Below are 20322 nucleotides of genomic sequence, written 5' to 3' on the forward strand. Positions count from 1 at the left end.
TTTATTTGATATTACCTGCGTTTATTTGTGAAAAAAATGGAAATTTGGCGAAAATTATGAAAATTTCGCAATTTTCCAACTTTGAATTTTTATGCAATTAAATCACAGAGATATGTCACACAAAATACTTAATAAGTAACATTTCCCACATGTCTACTTTACATCAGCACAATTTTGGAACCAAATTTTTTTTTTGTTAGGGAGTTATAAGGGTTAAAAGTTGACCAGCAATTTCTCATTTCTACAACACCATTTTATTTTAGGGACCACATCTCATTTAAAGTCATTTTGAGGGGTCTATATGATATAAAATACCCAAGTGTGACACCATTCTAAAAACTGCACCCCTCAAGGTGCTCAAAACCATATTCAAGAAGTTTATTAACCCTTCTGGTGCTTCACAGGAATTTTTTGAATGTTTAAATAAAAATGAACATTTAACTTTTTTTCACAAAAAATTTAATTCAGCTCCAATTTGTTTTATTTTACCAAGGGTAACAGGAGAAAATGGACCCCAAACATTGTTGTACAATTTGTCCAGAGTATGCCAATACCCCACATGTGGGGGTAAACCACTGTTTGGGCGCATGGCAGAGCTCGGAAGCGAAGGAGTGCCATTTGACTTTTCAATGCAAAATTGACTGGAATTGAGATGGGACGCCATGTTTCGTTTGGAGAGCCCCTGATGTGGCTAAACATTGAAACCCCCCACAAGTGACACCATTTTGGAAAGTAGACCCCCTAAGGAACTTATCTAGAGGTGTGGTGAGCACTTTGACCCAACAAGTGCTTCACAGAAGTTTATAATGTAGAACCGTAAAAATAAAAAATCATATTTTTTCACAAAAATTATCTTTTTGCCCCCAATTTTTTATTTTCCCAAGGGTAAGAGAAGAAATTGGACCCCAAAAGTTGTTGTACAATTTGTCCTGAGTACGCGGATACCCCATATGTGGGGGTAAACCACTGTTTGGGTGGATGGGAGAGCTCGGAAGGGAAGGAGCGCCGTTTGACTTTTCAAAGCAAAATTGACAGGAATTGAGATGGGACGCCATGTTGCGTTTGAAGAGCCACTGATGTGCCTAAACATTGAAACCCCCCACAAATGACACCATTTTGGAAAGTAGACCCCCTAAGGAACTTATCTAGAGGTGTGGTGAGCACTTTGACCCACCAAGTGCTTCACAGAAGTTATTAATGCAGAGCCGTAAAAATAAAACAAAATTTTTTTCCCACAAAAATTATTTTTTTAGCCCCCAGTTTTGTATTTTCCTGAGGGTAACAGGAGAAATTGGACCCCAAAATTTGTTGTCCAATTTGTCCTGAGTGCGCTGATACCCCATATGTGGGGGGGAACCACTGTTTGGGCGCATGGGAGGGCTCGGAAGGGAAGGAGCTCCATTTGGAATGAGGACTTAGATGGAATGGTCTGCAGGTGTCACATTGCATTTGCAGAGCCCCTAATGTACCTAAACAGTAGAAACCTCCCACAAGTGACACCATTTTGGAAACTAGACCCCCTAAGGAACTCATCTAGATGTGTTGTGATAGCTTTGAACCCCCAAGTGTTTCACTACAGTTTGTAACGCAGAGCCGTGAAAATTAAAAAAAAAATCTTTCCCCCCAAAATTATATTTTAGCCCCCAGTTTTGTATTTTCCCGAGGGTAAGAGGAGAAATTCGACCCCAAAAGTTGTTGTCCAATTTGTCCTGAGTACGCTGATATCCCGTATGTTGGGGGAAACCACCGTTTGAGCGCATGGCAGAGCTCGGAAGGGAAGGAGCGCCATTTGGAATGCAGACTTAGATGGAATGGTCTGCAGACGTCACATTGCGTTTGCAGAACCCCTAATGTACCTAAACAGTAGAAACCCCCCACAAGTGACCCCATATTGGAAACTAGACCCCCCAGGGAACTAATCTAGATGTGTTGTGAGAACTTTGAACCCCCAAGTGTTTCACTACAGTTTATAACGCAGAGCCGTGAAAATAAAAAATCTTTTTTTTTCCCCACAAAAAATATGTTTTAGCCCCGAGTTTTGTATTTTCCCAAAGGAGAAAAAAAAGTTGTTGTCCTATTTGTCCTGAGTACGCTGATACCCCATATGTTGGGGTAAACCCCTGTTTGGGCACACGGGAGAGCTCGGAAGGGAAGAAGCACTGTTTTACTTTTTCAACGCAGAATTGGCTGGAATTGAGATCGGACGCCATGTCGCGTTTGGAGAGCCCCTGATGTGCCTAAACAGTGGAAACCCCCCAATTATAACTGAAACCCTAATCCAAACACATCCCTAACCCTAATCCCAACAGTAACCCTAACCACACCTCTAACCCTGACACACCCCTAACCCTAATCCCAACCCTATTCCCAACCGTAAATGTAATCTAAACCCTAACTGTAACTTTAGCCCCAACCCAAACTGTAGCCCTAGCCCTAACCCTAGCCCTAATCCTAACCCTAGCCCTAACCCTAACCCTAGCCCTAACCCTAGCCCTAACCCTAGCCCTAACCCTAGCCCTAACCCTAACCCTAGCCCTAACCCTAGCCCTAACCCTAGCCCTAACCCTAGCCCTAACCCTAACCCTAGCCCTAACTCTAACCCTAGCCCTAATGGGAAAATGGAAATAAATACATTTTTTTAATTTTTCCCTAACTAAGGGGGTGATGAAGGGGGGTTTGATTTACTTTTATAGCGGGTTTTTTAGCGGATTTTTATGATTGGCAGCCGTCACACACTGAAAGACGCTTTTTATTGCAAAAAATATTTTTCGCGTTACCACATTTTGAGAGCTATAATTTTTCTATATTCTGGTCCACAGAGTCATGTGAGGTCTTGTTTTTTGCGGGACGAGTTGATGTTTTTATTGGTAACATTTTCGGGCACGTGACATTTTTTGATCACTTTTTATTCCGATTTTTGTGAGGCAGAATGACCAAAAACCAGCTATTCATGAATTTCTTTTGGGGGAGGCGTTTATACCGTTCCGCGTTTGGTAAAATTGATGAAGCAGTTTTATTCTTCGGGTCAGTACGATTACAGCGACACCTCATTTATATCATTTTTTTATGTTTTGGCGCTTTTATACGATAAAAACTATTTTATAGAAAAAATAATTATTTTTGCATCGCTTTATTCTCAGGACTATAACTTTTTTATTTTTTTGCTGATGATCCTGTATGGCGGCTCGTTTTTTGCGGGACAAGATGACGTTTTCAGCGGTACCATGGTTAGTTATATCTGTCTTTTTGATCGCGTGTTATTCCACTTTTTGTTCGGCGGTATGATAATAAAGCGTTGTTTTTTGCCTCGTTTTTTTTTTTTTTTTTTTCTTACGGTGTTTACTGAAGGGGTTAACTAGTGGGCCAGTTTTATAGGTCGGGCCGTTACGGACGCGGCGATACTAAATATGTGTACTTTTATTGTTTTTTTTTTTTTATTTAGATAAAGAAATGTATTTATGGGAATAATATTTTTATTTTTTTTTTCATTATTTTGGAATATTTTTTTTTATTTTTTTTTACACATTTGAAATTTTTTTTTTTTACTTTTTTACTTTGTCCCAGGGGGGGGGACATCACAGATCAGTGATCTGACAGTTTGCACAGCACTCTGTCAGATCACTGATCTGATAGGAGTGCAGGCTGCTTCACAGTGCCTGCTCTGAGCAGGCTCTGTGAAGCCACCTCCCTCCCTGCAGGACCCGGATCCGCGGCCATCTTGGATCCGGGGCTGGAGGGAGCAGGGAGGGAGGTGAGGAGACCCTCGCAGCAACGCGATCACATCGCGTTGCTGCGGGGGGCTCAGGGAAGCCCGCAGGGAGCCCCCTCCCTGCGCGGTGCTTCCCTGTACCGCCGGCACATCGCGATCATCTTTGATCGCGGTGTGCCGGGGGTTAATGTGCCGGGGGCGGTCCGTGACCGCTCCTGGCACATAGTGCCGGATGTCAGCTGCGATAAACAGCTGACACCCGGCCGCGATCGGCGGCGCTCCCCCCGTGAGCGCTGCCGATCGCATATGACGTACTATTGCGTCCTTGGGAACTAAAGCCCACCCCACATGGACGCAATAGTACGTCTAATGGCAGAAAGGGGTTAAGCTTACACACACTTTTTATGCATTCTTGTGTCGGAGGCGGATTCTCCATATTATGGGCTAAGCGTCGGAGTGTATTACTCCCTTGCCTCCCTATGGTTTCGCAAACATATTTTTACACAGTACATTATTCGTTATTTTACCAAGGCCATTCCCTGCTACAATCTGCAATAACAGCTAAAATGAAGAATAGTGAATAACAACGTGTTTATCTGACCTATAATAACACTTACACAAAATGGAGGCAAGCAGGATAAAATGGATCCTGCTATAAAAAATTCCCCCATTTTATTCACTATTCTTCATAAACTGTACTGGCCGTAGGATTTGTTAGTATATATCATCATCAGCTGTGTGAGTGCAGAATTTCCCAGTACATACAGAGATACACTTAAAAACTCTTTTGAACACTACAGTATATATGCAATAAGGACAATCGCAGCAATATGCAATAACCTTTGTAAACTCCCAACTACCCAGCCCCTGATCCCCTTAAACCAATTGGCTGGGTTTAGGAAAGAGAAAGTATCGGACCACCAGCTGTCCTTAGTGCGATCATTATCTTTGTCATATTGGTCTCTGAGTCTTTGAACATCTTCTAACTTTAGTTTCATCTTTATAGTACTACTAGCTGAAGAACCCGGCGTTGCCTGGGCATAGTAAATATCTGTGGTTAGTTATAGCCCCTCACTTCTCTTATTTTCCCATCACGCCTCTCATTTTCCCCCTCACATCTCTCATTTTCTCCCTCACACCTCTCAATTTCTCCCTCACTCCTCTCATTCCCCCCAACACTTGTCATTTCGACCTCACATCTGTCATTTTCCAATCACTACACTATTTTCCCTCACTCCTCTCATTTTGCACTCACACCTTTTCATTTTCACCTCACACCTCTCATTTTCACCTCAGTATATACATGTTTGTCATCTCCCTTATATATAGTATACACCTGTATGTCATCTCCTGTATATAGTATATACCTGTATGTCATCTCCCCTGTATATAGTATATATCTGTGTGTCATCTCCCCTGTATATAGTATATACCTGTGTGATCTCCTGTATTAGACCTCGTTCACACGTTATTTGCTCAGTATTTTTACCTCAGTATTTGTAAGATAAATTGGCAGCCTGATAAATCCCCAGCCAACAGGAAGCCCTCCCCCTGGCAGTATATATTAGCTCACACATACACATAATAGACAGGTCATGTGACTGACAGCTGCCGTATTTCCTATATCGTACATTTGTTGCTCTTGTAGTTTGTCTGCTTATTAATCAGATTTTTATTTTTGAAGGCTAATACCAGACTTGTGTGTGTTTTAGGGCGAGTTTCGTCTGTCAAGTTGTGTGTGTTGAGTTGTGTGTGGCGACATGCATGTAGCGACTTTTGTGAGATGAGTTTTGTGTGGCGACATGCATGTAGCAACTTTTTGTGTGTCGAGTTGCATGTAACAGGTTAGTGTAGCAAGTTGTGTGCAGCAAGTTTTGCGCATGGCGAGTTTTGCGCGTGGTGAGTTTTATGTCTGGTGCCTTTTGAGTATGTGCAAGTTTTGTGTGAGGCAACTTTTGCATGTGTTGCAAATTTTGTGCATGTGGCAATTTTTCCGCGTGTGCAAGTTTTGCGTGTGGCGAGTTTTCCATGAGGTGAGTTTTGCACTTGTGGCGAGTTTTGCGTGAGCCTAGTTTTTGCATGTGGCGAGTTTTGCGCGTGGCGAGTTTTGAGCGGCGACTTTTGTGTTTCAACTTTTATGTGGCGAGGTTGGTGTATGTGTGGTGAAATGTGTGCTGAGGGTGGTATATGTGTTCAAGCACGTGGTAGTGTGTGGCGCATTTTGTGTGTGTGTTCATATCCCCATGTGTGGTGGGTATCCCATGTCGGGGCCCCACCTTAGCAACTGTACGGTATATACTCTTTGGCGCCATCGCTCTCATTCTTTAAGTCCCCCTTGTTCACATCTGGCAGCTGTCAATTTGCCTCCAACACTTTTCCTTTCACTTTTCCCCATTATGTAGATAGGGGAAAATTAGTTTGGTGAATTGGAAAGCGCGGAGTTAAAATTTAACCTCACAACATAGCCTATGACGCTCTCAGGGTCCAGACGTGTGACTGTGCAAAATTTTGTTTCTGTAGCTGCGACGCCTCCAACACTTTTCCTTTCACTTTTTTCCCCATTATGTAGATAGGGGCAAAATTGTTTGGTGAATTGGAAAGCGCGGGGTTAAAATTTCACCTCACAACGTAGCCTATGACGCTCTCAGGGTCCAGACGTGTGACTGTGCAAAATTTTGTTTCTGTAGCTGCGACGCCTCCAACACTTTTCCTTTCACTTTTTCCCCATTATGTAGATAGGGGCAAAATTGTTTGGTGAATTGGAAAGCGCGGGGTTAAAATTTCACCTCACAACGTAGCCTATGACGCTCTCAGGGTCCAGACGTGTGACTGTGCAAAATTTTGTTGCTGTAGCTGCGACGCTTCCAACACTTTTCCTTTCACTTTTTTCCCCATTATGTAGATAGGGGCAAAATTGTTTGGTGAATTGGAATGCGCGGGGTTAAAATTTCGCCTCACAATATAGCCTATGACGCTCTCGGGGTCCAGACGTGTGACTGTGCAAAATTTTGTTGCTGTAGCTGCGACGGTGCAGATGCCAATCCCGGACATACATACACACACACACACACACAATAATATAAAATGGAGAAAAAGGTATTAAATGACCACATCACGTAGCTGCGGCGTGTGCGTGATCACGCAATTGCGTACTTGAACGGACTTATACTAGTCTAGTCGTAAAACTAACAAGCAAACCAAGGGGGACTGTGGATACCACAGAAAAAACGACAATAGGAACGAAAGTAAAGTAACAAATACATCTTTATTGATACCAAAAGTCATACACAATAAAAAAGTGGACCATAACGTAGGACACAGTGCCAAGACAGCACAAATCACTGGAAAAAAGACCCGCTGTCTGTGCAAGAAGGACATGCAGCAAAAGAACTGGCATTAAACAAGTAATACTCAGTAAGTAGTGAAGATAAGAGCAAACCAGCTAGAGAGTTAACTACTGTGTGATATCTATGTATCGCTGTTTCACAGGGCAGAACCCCCATTCCGTCGGTATATGGAGCTCAGACAGGGCCCACACGGTAATTACCCAATTAAGCAAGTGCACACTGAAGGGCCGGCATGTAATGCCATAACGGAGGTAGGGTAATGCCCATACATGGGAGTCGAGCATAGACCCAGTGGGCAACTGACACTATATTTACTACCAGTAACTCTTGCGCCGCAACCCACAGATAACACCAGTGAATAACATGTTACAGAGCAGACACAGCTGCTACATAGTACAATACCTGTCGGTGCGACTGCTGATGCTCTGCCAGGACCCGAAGCTGCACGTCCGCCCGACGCGCGTTTCGGAGGGGAACTCCTTCGTCAGGGGGCGTGCCATAATGGCCAGATACTGCGGCTTAAATATCCCACCACCCGATCGATCTCCAGCGCACACCGGAAGTGACGCAGGCAACGCCGGGACAGTCTGGCACTCCCGGCGGCGGCGACATGCTTGAGCCGTGATCACAGGAATGACGCAAAACTAATGGTCTCGTTGAGGCCATGTGGATGGATGCTATTAAGCGTCCACATCCACCGAGTTTCGAGCCATGCCAACCTTTGTGTAATTTGCCCTCCTCTGATGTCTGCTTCTATCATATCTATACCTTTTACTCTTAACGCTCTGCTGTCACAATTATGGTGTACCCTAAAGTGCCTGGGTATTGTAGTTAACATTTCAACATCTAACACATGAGCTGCCGCCTCAATCCCTCGGACGTGCTCCCGCACTCTTATTTTGAGTTGACGCGTGGTCATCCCCACATATATAAGAGGACACGAGCAGGACGCATAATAGATTACATTTTTTGATGTACATGTAATAGATTTTAAAATTTTAAAGCATTTTTGTCCTGAAGAGTCCACAAAGGTGTCCTCATGTACTATGTTTTTACACGCCACACACTGCCCACATGACCGACAGCCATTACGTGTTCTCCTGTCAGGGGCAAAAGGAAGTGTGCGCTGTGGATCAACCATGTAGTGGCTCCGTACAAGGTGATCACATATATTTTTTGATCTACGATACGTGATCAATGGGTGGTGAGGGAGCAATTTGGCTAATGTAGGGTCGGTCATCAGAATTGGCCAGGCACGTTCAAGAGTATTATGTATAGCCCCTGCCCGAGAGTTAAAATTAGTAATAAATCTAATGTCAGATTTATCCTTCCTTTGGCCACCCCCGTACAACAGTGTGTTTCTATCATTGTGTTTAGCCCGTAAGTATGCCCTTTTAATCGACCGGTTACTACAACCTCGTTCCTTAAAACGAGATTTAAGTTCCCGGGCTTGTATTTCAAATTCCTCAGTGGTGGAACAAATCCGTCGTATACGCAAAAATTGCCCAGTGGGGACTGAGCGGATCATATGGGCTGGGTGGGAGGACGCCGCATGCAAGAGCACATTAGTGGCAGTCGGTTTTCTGTAGATTGTTGTTTGGATAGTGTCTGTCCTATCTCTAATGAGTCTTACATCTAAAAACTCCATGGTGGAACTATCCGATGTAGCAGTCAACCTAATGTTCCTATTGTTGATGTTTAGTGCGGCTACTAAATCGAAAAAAGATTCACAGTCACCTTGCCAGATGACGAAAATGTCGTCTATGTAGCGCGTCCATAAAAGGACGCGCTCCATAGACAACAGATCGTCAGAGTGTAGGAGGTCCCTCTCCCACAGCCCCAGGAACAGGTTAGCATAGGATGGCGCAAAGGCCGCCCCCATGGCTGTTCCTTGGAGCTGTAGGAAAAAGGACCCCCTAAATGTGAAAAAATTATGAGTTAACGTGAAACCCAAAATTTCCAGGACAAAGCCACGAAATAGTGGGGAACAATAACTGATTGGTATCCTTCAAAAACGAGGGAAGTTCTTCTACCAAAGGTTGTAGGATAGAATCTATCCATTTATTAATGCTGTCTAAGTAATTGCCTCTCCCCGACACAATTGGACGTCCAGGTGGAACCAACGCATTTTTGTGTGTCTTGGGGAGAAGGTAAAATGTCGGCACCGTGGGTTCATCTACAATCAAAGCCATACACAGCTCATTGGTGATGATTCCCCTATCAGTCGCTTTACTGAGGATCTCCCTGAGTTCTGAACAATAGGCGGACAAGGGGTTAAATGCCAATTTTTTATAACAAGTGGAATTAGATAGTTGCAGCATTGCCTCTTTTTCATACATCGCCTTAGGCCACAAGACGATGTTGCCCCCCTTGTCCGCCGGTTTGATCACGACCCCAGGGAGATCTCTCAGCTGCCTCAATCTTTCCCTCTCCGGTCTAGTCAAATTGTCATTATGGATGGATTGCGGAATCCGTGTAAATTCCTCACTGACTACTTTGACAAAGGTGTCAAGTGCCGCACAGTTGGAAAGAGGTGGAAACTGCTTGGACCGCACCCGAATGGACTGTGGGATCATACCTCCTTCCTGTATGTGATGTTCCCTGGATAACTCCTCAAGGATTCTTAGGGCCGACTGCTCACTCTCTGTGGGGAACAATTGGTAGAGGTTGTCGTCATGAAAATATCTTTTAAATAATAAAGAACGTGCAAATAAATGTAAGTCCTTAATGACCGTAAAACGGTCAAGCCCAGCTGTTGGTGAAAAGGATAACCCCCTACATAACAGTGAACAGTCGGCCTCAGAAAGTGGATATTCACTAAGGTTAATTACCTTGTTGTCTTCCCTTGGGGGTTCAAAATGACGAGGTTTGCTTCTTTTATAAGGATGGTAATTATGATTTCTTGTCTTATTGTAGCTGGCACCAGAGCGTGTAACAACTGAAGATGTAGAACAATCCGATTGTGTACCATTGGATGATAGGGAGGTATTAGAGGTACTGTGTACCATGTGGCGATGTTGTGTCGATGGCTGTCTCCACTGGTACACATTATGGGTCTGGTAATCTCTCAAGTCCCTGTTTAGTTTGGAAGTCTGCGTTTCACTAATTTTCTTTACCAGTATCTCAAGGGATTTGTCGATCTGTACCCCATATGCTTTAAACTGTTCATCCGTGCATTTGTTGCGAAGTTCAGAAAGTACTGCATCAATGTCTTTATCAAGGCCATCTATGGTTCTATTATTGGACCCAATTAATGATTTCATGAAAGAAATAGAACATGAATCACAAGCCGCCTCCCATCCAGCTATGAACTCAGTATCATCAATCGGAAAAGTTGGCATCACTCTCACTCGGATTGAGGCGGCAGCTCATGCGTTAGATGTTGAAATGTTAACTACAATACCCAGGCACTTTAGGGTACACCATAATTGTGACAGCAGAGCGTTAAGAGTAAAAGGTATAGATATGATAGAAGCAGACATCAGAGGAGGGCAAATTACACAAAGGTTGGCACGGCTCGAAACTCGGTGGATGTGGACGCTTAATAGCATCCATCCACATGGCCTCAACGAGACCATTAGTTTTGCGTCATTCCTGTGATCACGGCTCAAGCATGTTAGATGGTTAGATTCACGGGATACCGTGCCTGTTCTTGTTTTTAATTCTGGTTTTAATTGTAATTTCAGTTATGTCAGCTATATGTGCCATCTGGATAAGACGGACCTTTGTTTCCAGTTTTCTTACATGCATACCATCAAGCTATATTGAAGCCTCTACTAAGAAGATATGGATTCGTTATACATCCTGTGGGTCTGATCCTGGCCAACGGACATATTATTTTAATGTTTTATGTTTTGTGTATTTTGGATGTTTTGTTTTTCTTCTTTTTTTTCTTTTGTTTATTATTTAGTCATTAGTTGTATGTCCCTCTGATTTTCTGTAGCTGTCTATATCTATCTTTGGACACCTTCTGTATACAGTGCCATTTTGGTCTTATGTGCTGCTCTAAGGAATAGTCCTTTTATAGTACTGCTCCATTTATATGTATGTAACCCGATATTGCCAGTCACTCAGTAGTAGATATGCCCTGCTGTCTGGATTTTCTGGTTTAGTACCTGTAATTCGTTGCTATATCCTGGGCATTCATCTCCGTATCATCACAGCGGCACCCGTACGCATGCGCGCTGGGCGCTGTCGCTCCGGGCGGCTTGTGGCGTCTATATGCTTGGGCTGTTGCCATGGATATGGCGGCGCCTTTGCATGACGTCGCCGCCGCCGGGAGTGCCAGACTGTCCCGGCGTTTCCTGCGTCACTTCCGGTGTACGCTGGAGATCGATCGGGTGGTGGGATATTTAAGCCGCAGTATCTGGCCATTATGGCACGCCCCCTGACAAAGGAGTTCCCCTCCGAAACGCGCGTCGGGCGGACGTGAAGTTTCGGGTCCTGGCAGAGCATCAGCAGTCGCACCGACAGGTATTGTACTATGTAGCAGCTGTGTCTGCTCTGTAACATGTTATTCACTGGTGTTATCTGTGGGTTGCGGCGCAAGAGTTACTGGTAGTAAATATAGTGTCAGTTGCCCACTGGGTCTATGCTCGACTCCCATGTATGGGCATTACCCTACCTCCGTTATGGCATTACATGCCGGCCCTTCAGTGTGCACTTGCTTAATTGGGTAATTACCGTGTGGGCCCTGTCTGAGCTCCATATACCGACGGATTGAGGGTTCTGCCCTGTGAAACAGCGATACATAGATATCACACAGTAGTTAACTCTCTAGCTGGTTTGCTCTTATCTTCACTACTTACTGAGTATTACTTGTTTAATGCCAGTTCTTTTGCTGCATGTCCTTCTTGCACAGACAGCGGGTCTTTTTTCCAGTGATTTGTGCTGTCTTGGCACTGTGTCCTACGTTATGGTCCACTTTTTTATTGTGCATGACTTTTGGTATCAATAAAGATGTATTTGTTACTTTACTTTCGTTCCTATTGTCGTTTTTTCTGTGGTATCCACAGTCCCCCTTGGTTAGATAGTCTAAGGCCATGTTCACACGTTCCTGATTTCCCTGTTTTTTCTGCACTAAAAACCGCAGCTCTTGGCAGAAAACGCAGGTGCGTTTTTTGGTGCTTTTTGGTGTGTTTTTTGATGCGTTTTTGATGCGGTTTTTAGTGCAGTTTCTGTGTTTTCTAGGAAGTTTTTTTAGGGTTAAAATGGCTGAAAATACCCTAACCCTACCCCTAACCCTACCCCTAACCCTAACCCTAGTTCTAACTGTAGTGGGGAAAAAAAAAATTATTTTTATTTTATTATTGTTACTACCTATGGGGGTGATAAAGGGGGGGGGCATTTACCTTTTTTTTATTTTGATCACTGTGAGGTTATCACAGTGATCAAAATGTGCCTGGAACGAATCTGCCGGCCGGCAGATTCGGCGGGCGCACTGCGCATGCGCCCATTTTGGAAGATGGCGGCGCCCAGGGAAAAGACGGCCGGACGGACACCGGGAGGCCCGGTAAGTATAAGGGGGGGAGATTAGGGCACGGGGGTGCCGTCGGAGCACGGGGGGGTGGCATCGGAGCATGGGGGGTGGGATTGGAGCACGGGGGGGAAGCCACACTGCAGCGGTTCTGCACCACAAACCGCAGAAAACCCGCAGATATTTTTTTCATCTGCGGGTTTTACTGCGGGTTTGACCTCACAATGGAGGTCAATGGGTGCAGAACCGCTGCAGTTCCGCAAAAAGAAGTGACATGGTACTTCTTTTTTACCGCAGCTATTCAGCGCGGCTTTTTTGGGGATTTTCCGCAATGTGGGCACAGCAGTTCCTGTTTTCCATAGGGTACATTGTAATGTACCCTGCATGGAAAACAGCTGCGGACCCGCAGCGGGAAAATCGCGGCGATTCCGCATTAAAAAAAGGATTGTGTGAACATGGCCTAATACTATAGTATGCTGGTTGGTTACTATAATGAGTTGATTTTGGACAGCAATGGTGGTATTTAGTATATCCAATATATCCCAATTTTGGTCATCTAGATAGTCTGTGGCCCTAAGCAATTTATCCCACATTTGTGTAATCATAGGGTAAATAAAAATAGAACTGACAATTTTATTGGCTATACCCATTTGCACTATGTGTGGTCTCCCTGAAGGGCGGAGTGAGTTATCTGCAGCTCTTTTATATAACATATGTTTAGGTATTGCCTGTGTATCTAATTGCTTGTTTGGAATTACAAAGGTGGCCGGAGTCAAGCGACCCAGAGTGCAGGTGCCCGTTACCCCTACTGGTATCCATTTATATGCATTGTTTACACATACCCAGAACATACCATCAGGCAAATCCCATAGGGCTGAATGTTGCAGCACCAATTTATGAACTAAAGGTACCGTCACACTGAACGATATCGTTGCTTTTTGTGACGTAGCAACGATATCGTTAACGAAATCGTTATGTGTGACAGCGACCAACGATCAGGCCCCTGCTGGGAGATCGTTGGTCGCTGGGGAAAGTCCAGCACTTTATTTTGTCGCTGGATCTCCCGCTGACATTGCTGAATCGGCGTGTGTGACGCCAATCCAGCGATGTCTTCACTGGTAACCAGGGTAAATATCGGGTTACTAAGCGCAGGGCCGCGCTTAGTAACCCGATGTTTACCCTGGTTACCGTTGTAAATGTAAAAAAAAAAAACACTACATACTTACATTCCCGGTGTCTGGTCATGTCCCTCGCCTTCAGCTTCCCGCACTGACTGGTGAGCGCCGGCCAGCCGTAAAGCAGAGCACAGTGGTGACGTCACCGCTGTACATTACGGCTGGCGCTCAGTCAGTGCGGGACGCTGAAGGCGAGGGACATGACCAGACACCGGGAATGTAAGTATGTAGTGTTTTTTTTTTTACATTTACAACGGTAACCAGGGTAAACATCGGGTTACTAAGCGCGGCCCTGCGCTTAGTAACCCGATGTTTACCCTGGTTACCCGGGGACTTCGGCATCGTTGGTCGCTGGAGAGCTGTCTGTGTGACAGCTCTCCAGCGACCAAACAGCGACGCTGCAGCGATCGACATCGTTGTCGGTATCGCTGCAGCGTCGCTTAGTGTGACGGTACCTTAAGTCTATAAATGCAGACACATTCTGAAACATGCACCAAGGTGGAGACTGTCCTAGAGGACTACAATAACCTACATCAGGATTCCCACAAGTGGGGGTTCCTGGCACATATCCAGAGGACTCATTACAAGGTATATTACCTGGAACACTAGCGCAGATATCTTTAGAACCTTGTAAAAACAGACTAGAAAATTTCCATGACGTATTATGTATCATTCTTTCTAAGGGTATGTTTCCACGTGCAGGAAACGCTGCGTGTCTGACGCTGCATAGAGCCGCAGCGTCAGACACGCAGCGTCCAGATGTTACAGCATAGTGGAGGGGATTGAATGAAATCCCGTCTCCATTATGCGTGGTAACACGCACGCGGCGGCCCTGCGACTCCGGACATGCTGCGCGTCTTTTCAGATCGCAGCATGTCCGTATATCTTGCGGCGACGCTGCGTCGCCGCAAGATATAGCACAGGGCCCTATGCGATGGGTGCGATGATCCCGGATGTGTGCTATGAACACATCCGGCATCATCGCGTTCCAGAAGGGGGCGGGGCTTAGCGCAGAGCAGCAAAGCCGCTCCGACGATACCGCCGGCCATCCTGAAAGTGGACACATACCCTCACAGTATTGGTTTGAAAGCATCAGTAGAGTATGAAGTCACATCAAAACTAATTTGCAAACCATATGTTGGAACTTGCCCTAAATCAGTTAGTCCAGTCTTATTCCTAGGTACCCAGGCCCCACCCTTATAGGCCAAATATTGTAGATGTGTACTACTTCCTGAGAGATTACCTTGCCACCAAGGGTATAGTACCCATCCTACAATTGGTATACCGACGGTAGTGTTCCATAACTTAACATTGTTCGTGGCGTTGTTGGCAAGTGTGTCAGAACAATCAGTCCAGGCAAACAGTTCCTCAGGTGACACAAGGATAGCTAGGAAGGGAATACTTGTGGCTGACGTCGGTGAATGCGTACAGATCCAACAGTCTGATAAGGGCTGGGAATTTCTCAACAAGTCATCTATCAGTTTTCTGTGATGTTGCACAAACTTAGTAACATAGTAACATAGTTAGTAAGGCCGAAAAAAGACATTTGTCCATCCAGTTCAGCCTATATTCCATTATAATAAATACCCAGATCTACGTCCTTCTACAGAACCTAATAATTGTATGATACAATATTGTTCTGCTCCAGGAAGACATCCAGGCCTCTCTTGAACCCCTCGACTGAGTTCACCATCACCACCTCCTCAGGCAAGCAATTCCAGATTCTCACTGCCCTAACAGTAAAGAATCCTCTTCTATGTTGGTGGAAAAACCTTCTCTCCTCCAGACGCAAAGAATGCCCCCTTGTGCCCGTCACCTTCCTTGGTATAAACAGATCCTCAGCGAGATATTTGTATTGTCCCCTTATATACTTATACATGGTTATTAGATCGCCCCTCAGTCGTCTTTTTTCTAGACTAAATAATCCTAATTTCGCTAATCTATCTGGGTATTGTAGTTCTCCCATCCCCTTTATTAATTTTGTTGCCCTCCTTTGTACTCTCTCTAGTTCCATTATATCCTTCCTGAGCACCGGTGCCCAAAACTGGACACAGTACTCCATGTGCGGTCTAACTAGGGATTTGTACAGAGGCAGTATAATGCTCTCATCATGTGTATCCAGACCTCTTTTAATGCACCCCATGATCCTGTTTGCCTTGGCAGCTGCTGCCTGGCACTGGCTGCTCCAGGTAAGTTTATCATTAACTAGGATCCCCAAGTCCTTCTCCCTGTCAGATTTACCCAGTGGTTTCCCGTTCAGTGTGTAATGGTGATATTGATTCCCTCTTCCCATGTGTATAACCTTACATTTATCATTGTTAAACCTCATCTGCCACCTTTCAGCCCAAGTTTCCAACTTATCCAGATCCATCTGTAGCAGAATACTATCTTCTCTTGTATTAACTGCTTTACATAGTTTTGTATCATCTGCAAATATCGATATTTTACTGTGTAAACCTTCTACCAGATCATTAATGAATATGTTGAAGAGAACAGGTCCCAATACCGACCCCTGCGGTACCCCACTGGTCACAGCGACCCAGTTAGAGACTATACCATTTATAACCACCCTCTGCTTTCTATCACTAAGCCAGTTACTAACCCATTTACACACATTTTCCCCCAGACCAAGCATTCTCATTTTGTGTACCAACCTCTTGTGCGGCACGGTATCAAACGCTTTGGAAAAATCGAGATATACCACGTCCAATGACTCACCGTGGTCCAGCCTATAGCTTACCTCTTCATAAAAACTGATTAGATTGGTTTGACAGGAGCGATTTCTCATAAACCCATGCTGATATGGAGTTAAACAGTTATTCTCATTGAGATAATCCAGAATAACATCCCTCAGAAACCCTTCAAATATTTTACCAACAATAGAGGTTAGACTTACTGGCCTATAATTTCCAGGTTCACTTTTAGAGCCCTTTTTGAATATTGGCACCACATTTGCTATGCGCCAGTCCTGCGGAACAGACCCTGTCGCTATAGAGTCCCTAAAAATAAGAAATAATGGTTTATCTATTACATTACTTAGTTCTCTTAGTACTCGTGGGTGTATGCCATCCGGACCCGGAGATTTATCTATTTTAATCTTATTTAGCCGGTTTCGCACCTCTTCTTGGGTTAGATTGGTGACCCTTAATATAGGGTTTTCATTGTTTCTTGGGATTTCACCTAGCATTTCATTTTCCACCGTGAATACCGTGGAGAAGAAGGTGTTTAATATGTTAGCTTTTTCCTCGTCATCTACAACCATTCTTTCCTCACTATTTTTTAAGGGGCCTACATTTTCAGTTTTTATTCTTTTACTATTGATATAGTTGAAGAACAGTTTGGGATTAGTTTTACTCTCCTTAGCAATGTGCTTCTCTGTTTCCTTTTTGGCAGCTTTAATTAGTTTTTTAGATAAAGTATTTTTCTCCCTATAGTTTTTTAGAGCTTCAATGGTGCCATCCTGCTTTAGTAGTGCAAATGCTTTCTTTTTACTGTTAATTGCCTGTCTTACTTCTTTGTTTAGCCACATTGGGTTTTTCCTATTTCTAGTCCTTTTATTCCCACAAGGTATAAACCGCTTACACTGCCTATTTAGGATGTTCTTAAACATTTCCCATTTATTATCTGTATTCTCATTTCTGAGGATATTGTCCCAGTCTACCAGATTAAGGGCATCTCTAAGCTGTTCAAACTTTGCCTTCCTAAAGTTCAATGTTTTTGTGACTCCCTGACAAGTCCCCCTAGTGAAAGACAGGTGAAACTGCACAATATTGTGGTCGCTATTTCCTAAATGCCCAACCACCTGCAGATTTGTTATTCTGTCAGGTCTATTAGATAGTATTAGGTCTAAAAGTGCTGCTCCTCTGGTTGGATTCTGCACCAATTGTGAAAGATAATTTTTCTTGGTTATTAGCAGAAACCTGTTGCCTTTATGGGTTTCACAGGTTTCTGTTTCCCAGTTAATATCCGGGTAGTTAAAGTCCCCCATAACCAGGACCTCATTATGGGTTGCAGCTTCATCTATCTGCTTTAGAAGTAGACTTTCCATGGTTTCTGTTATATTTGGGGGTTTGTAACAGACCCCAATGAGAATTTTGTTACCATTTTTCCCTCCATGAATTTCAACCCATATGGACTCGACATCCTCATTCCCTTCGCTAATATCCTCCCTTAAAGTGGACTTTAGACAAGACTTTACATAGAGACAAACCCCTCCTCCTCTCCGATTTTTACGATCCTTTCTAAACAGACTGTAACCCTGTAAGTTAACTGCCCAGTCATAGCTTTCATCTAACCATGTCTCGGTTATTCCCACTATGTCAAAGTTACCTGTAGATATTTCTGCTTCTAGTTCTTCCATCTTGTTTGTCAGGCTTCTGGCGTTTGCGAGCATGCAGTTCAGAGGATTTTGTTTTGTTCCAATCTCCTCACTGTGGATTGTTTTAGAAATGTTCTTACCTCCCTTCTGAGTATGTTTTCCTGGGTCGTCTTTGTTCGAGTCTAATGTTTTTCTTCCCGTCCCCTCTTCTTCTAGTTTAACGCCCTCCTGATGAGTGTAGCGAGTCTTCTGGCGAATGTGTGTTTCCCAGGTTTGTTGAGGTGTAGTCCGTCTCTGGCGAGGAGTCCATCGTACAAGTAATTCACACCGTGGTCCAGGAATCCGAATCCTTGTTGTCTGCACCATCGTCTTAGCCAGTTGTTTGCATCAAGGATCCTGTTCCATCTCCTGGTGCCATGCCCGTCTACTGGAAGGATAGAAGAAAAAACTACCTGTGCATCCAGTTCCTTTACTTTCTTCCCCAACTCTTCAAAGTCCTTGCAGATTGTCGGTAGGTCCTTCCTTGCCGTGTCATTGGTGCCAACATGTATCAGAAGAAATGGGTGGACGTCCTTGGAGCTGAAGAGCTTTGGTATCCTATCGGTCACATCCTTGATCATCGCACCTGGAAGGCAGCATACTTCTCTTGCAGTTATGTCCGGTCTGCAGATGGCTGCTTCTGTGCCTCTCAGTAGTGAGTCTCCCACCACCACCACTCTTCGTTGCTTCTTGGCTGTACTTTTTGCTGTCACTTGTTGCTGTGTGCCCTTTTCTTTTTTGCTTGCTGGTATTGCTTCATCCTTAGGTGTGCCATCTTCATCCTCTACAAAGATTTGATATCGGTTCTTCAGTTGTGTGGTTGGTGATTTCTCCATGGTCTTCTTGCTTCTTTTGGTCACATGCTTCCACTCATCTGCTTTTGGAGGTTCTCTGACACTTTTTGCACCTTCTGTGACCAGTAGAGATGCTTCTGTTCTGTCTAGAAAGTCTTCATTCTCTTTGATGAGTTTCAAAGTTGCTATTCTTTCTTCCAGACCCCGCAACTTATTGTTCAAGGATGTTGGAGAATTCAGACTGTCCCATGCGATTACGCATAATATCATGGAAATCGAAACCAGCCAAAACATTGTTTCTTTTATCGGCTATTGGGTTCTTTAACTCGCTTGCAGTGTGATGCGTGGATCCAACTAGGTTTTCCTTCGAGCTTGACAGCTGTGGCTGTGGTCAGGAGCACTTGGTATGGTCCGACAAATCTTGGTTCCAGGCTCTTCCGGACGTGCCGCTTTATCACTACCCAGTCTCCTGGCTCCAAGAGATGGTATCCAGGAACCTTGTCTGGGTCTGGAAGAGAACTAAAGACAGTTAAATGCACTTTAGCAAGGTGTCCATGTAAGGCCAGCACATAGCTAGTCAAGTCCTGGTACTTGAGCTGCAACTGTTGTGGAAAGAAACATCCAAGATTGGGGCCCCTGCCAAACAATCTCATACGGTGACAGTCCTGTCTTCCTGTTTGGGGTATATCTTACTGAAAACAAAGCCAGAGGGAGGCATTCTGTCCATGGTTTACCAGTCTCTGCCATTGCCTTCTGGATTTTAAGCTTAAGGCTATGTGAACACGTCAGGATTTTTTCCTGACATAATCCTGAGAATTCTGCCAGAAATCCGCGTGCTTTTTTCGCGCGGATTTCTCGCGGAATTTGCGCGTTTTTTGCACGGATTTTTTGCGGATTTTTTTTAAATTTTCCGGAATGTCCTTTTTGACAGGAAATCCGCAAAAAATCCGCAAAAAGATAGAGCATGTCCGGATTTTTTGCGGTATGCGTTTTTGCCCTCTCTAGGAGTTTTTTTTCCTGATTCCCCTGGGGTTCTTGAGCCGGTTGGCATTCTGAAGGAAGGGGTGGTCCTTTCTGCCATTTCCCCTGATTTGCGGCGGGTGCTTCAGGAATTTCCGGCTGATAGGCCTGACCGCTGTCCTGTGGGGAAGCTGTTTGTTCCTGATAGATGGACAAGTAAGGTGATTTCTGAGGTTCATTGTTCAGTGTTGGGTGGTCATCCTGGGATTTTTGGTACCAGAGATTTGGTTGCTAGGTCCTATTGGTGGCCGTCCTTGTCGCGCGATGTCCGTGCTTTTGTGCAATCCTGTGGGACTTGCGCTCGAGCCAAGCCTTGCTGTTCCCGCGCTAGTGGGTTGCTTTTGCCTTTGCCGGTCCCTGAGAGGCCCTGGACGCATATTTCCATGGATTTTATTTCGGATCTTCCTGTTTCCCAGAAGATGTCTGTTATCTGGGTTGTTTGTG

Source organism: Ranitomeya imitator, chromosome 2, assembly GCF_032444005.1.
Source record: "Ranitomeya imitator isolate aRanImi1 chromosome 2, aRanImi1.pri, whole genome shotgun sequence".
Lineage (NCBI taxonomy): Eukaryota > Metazoa > Chordata > Amphibia > Anura > Dendrobatidae > Ranitomeya > Ranitomeya imitator.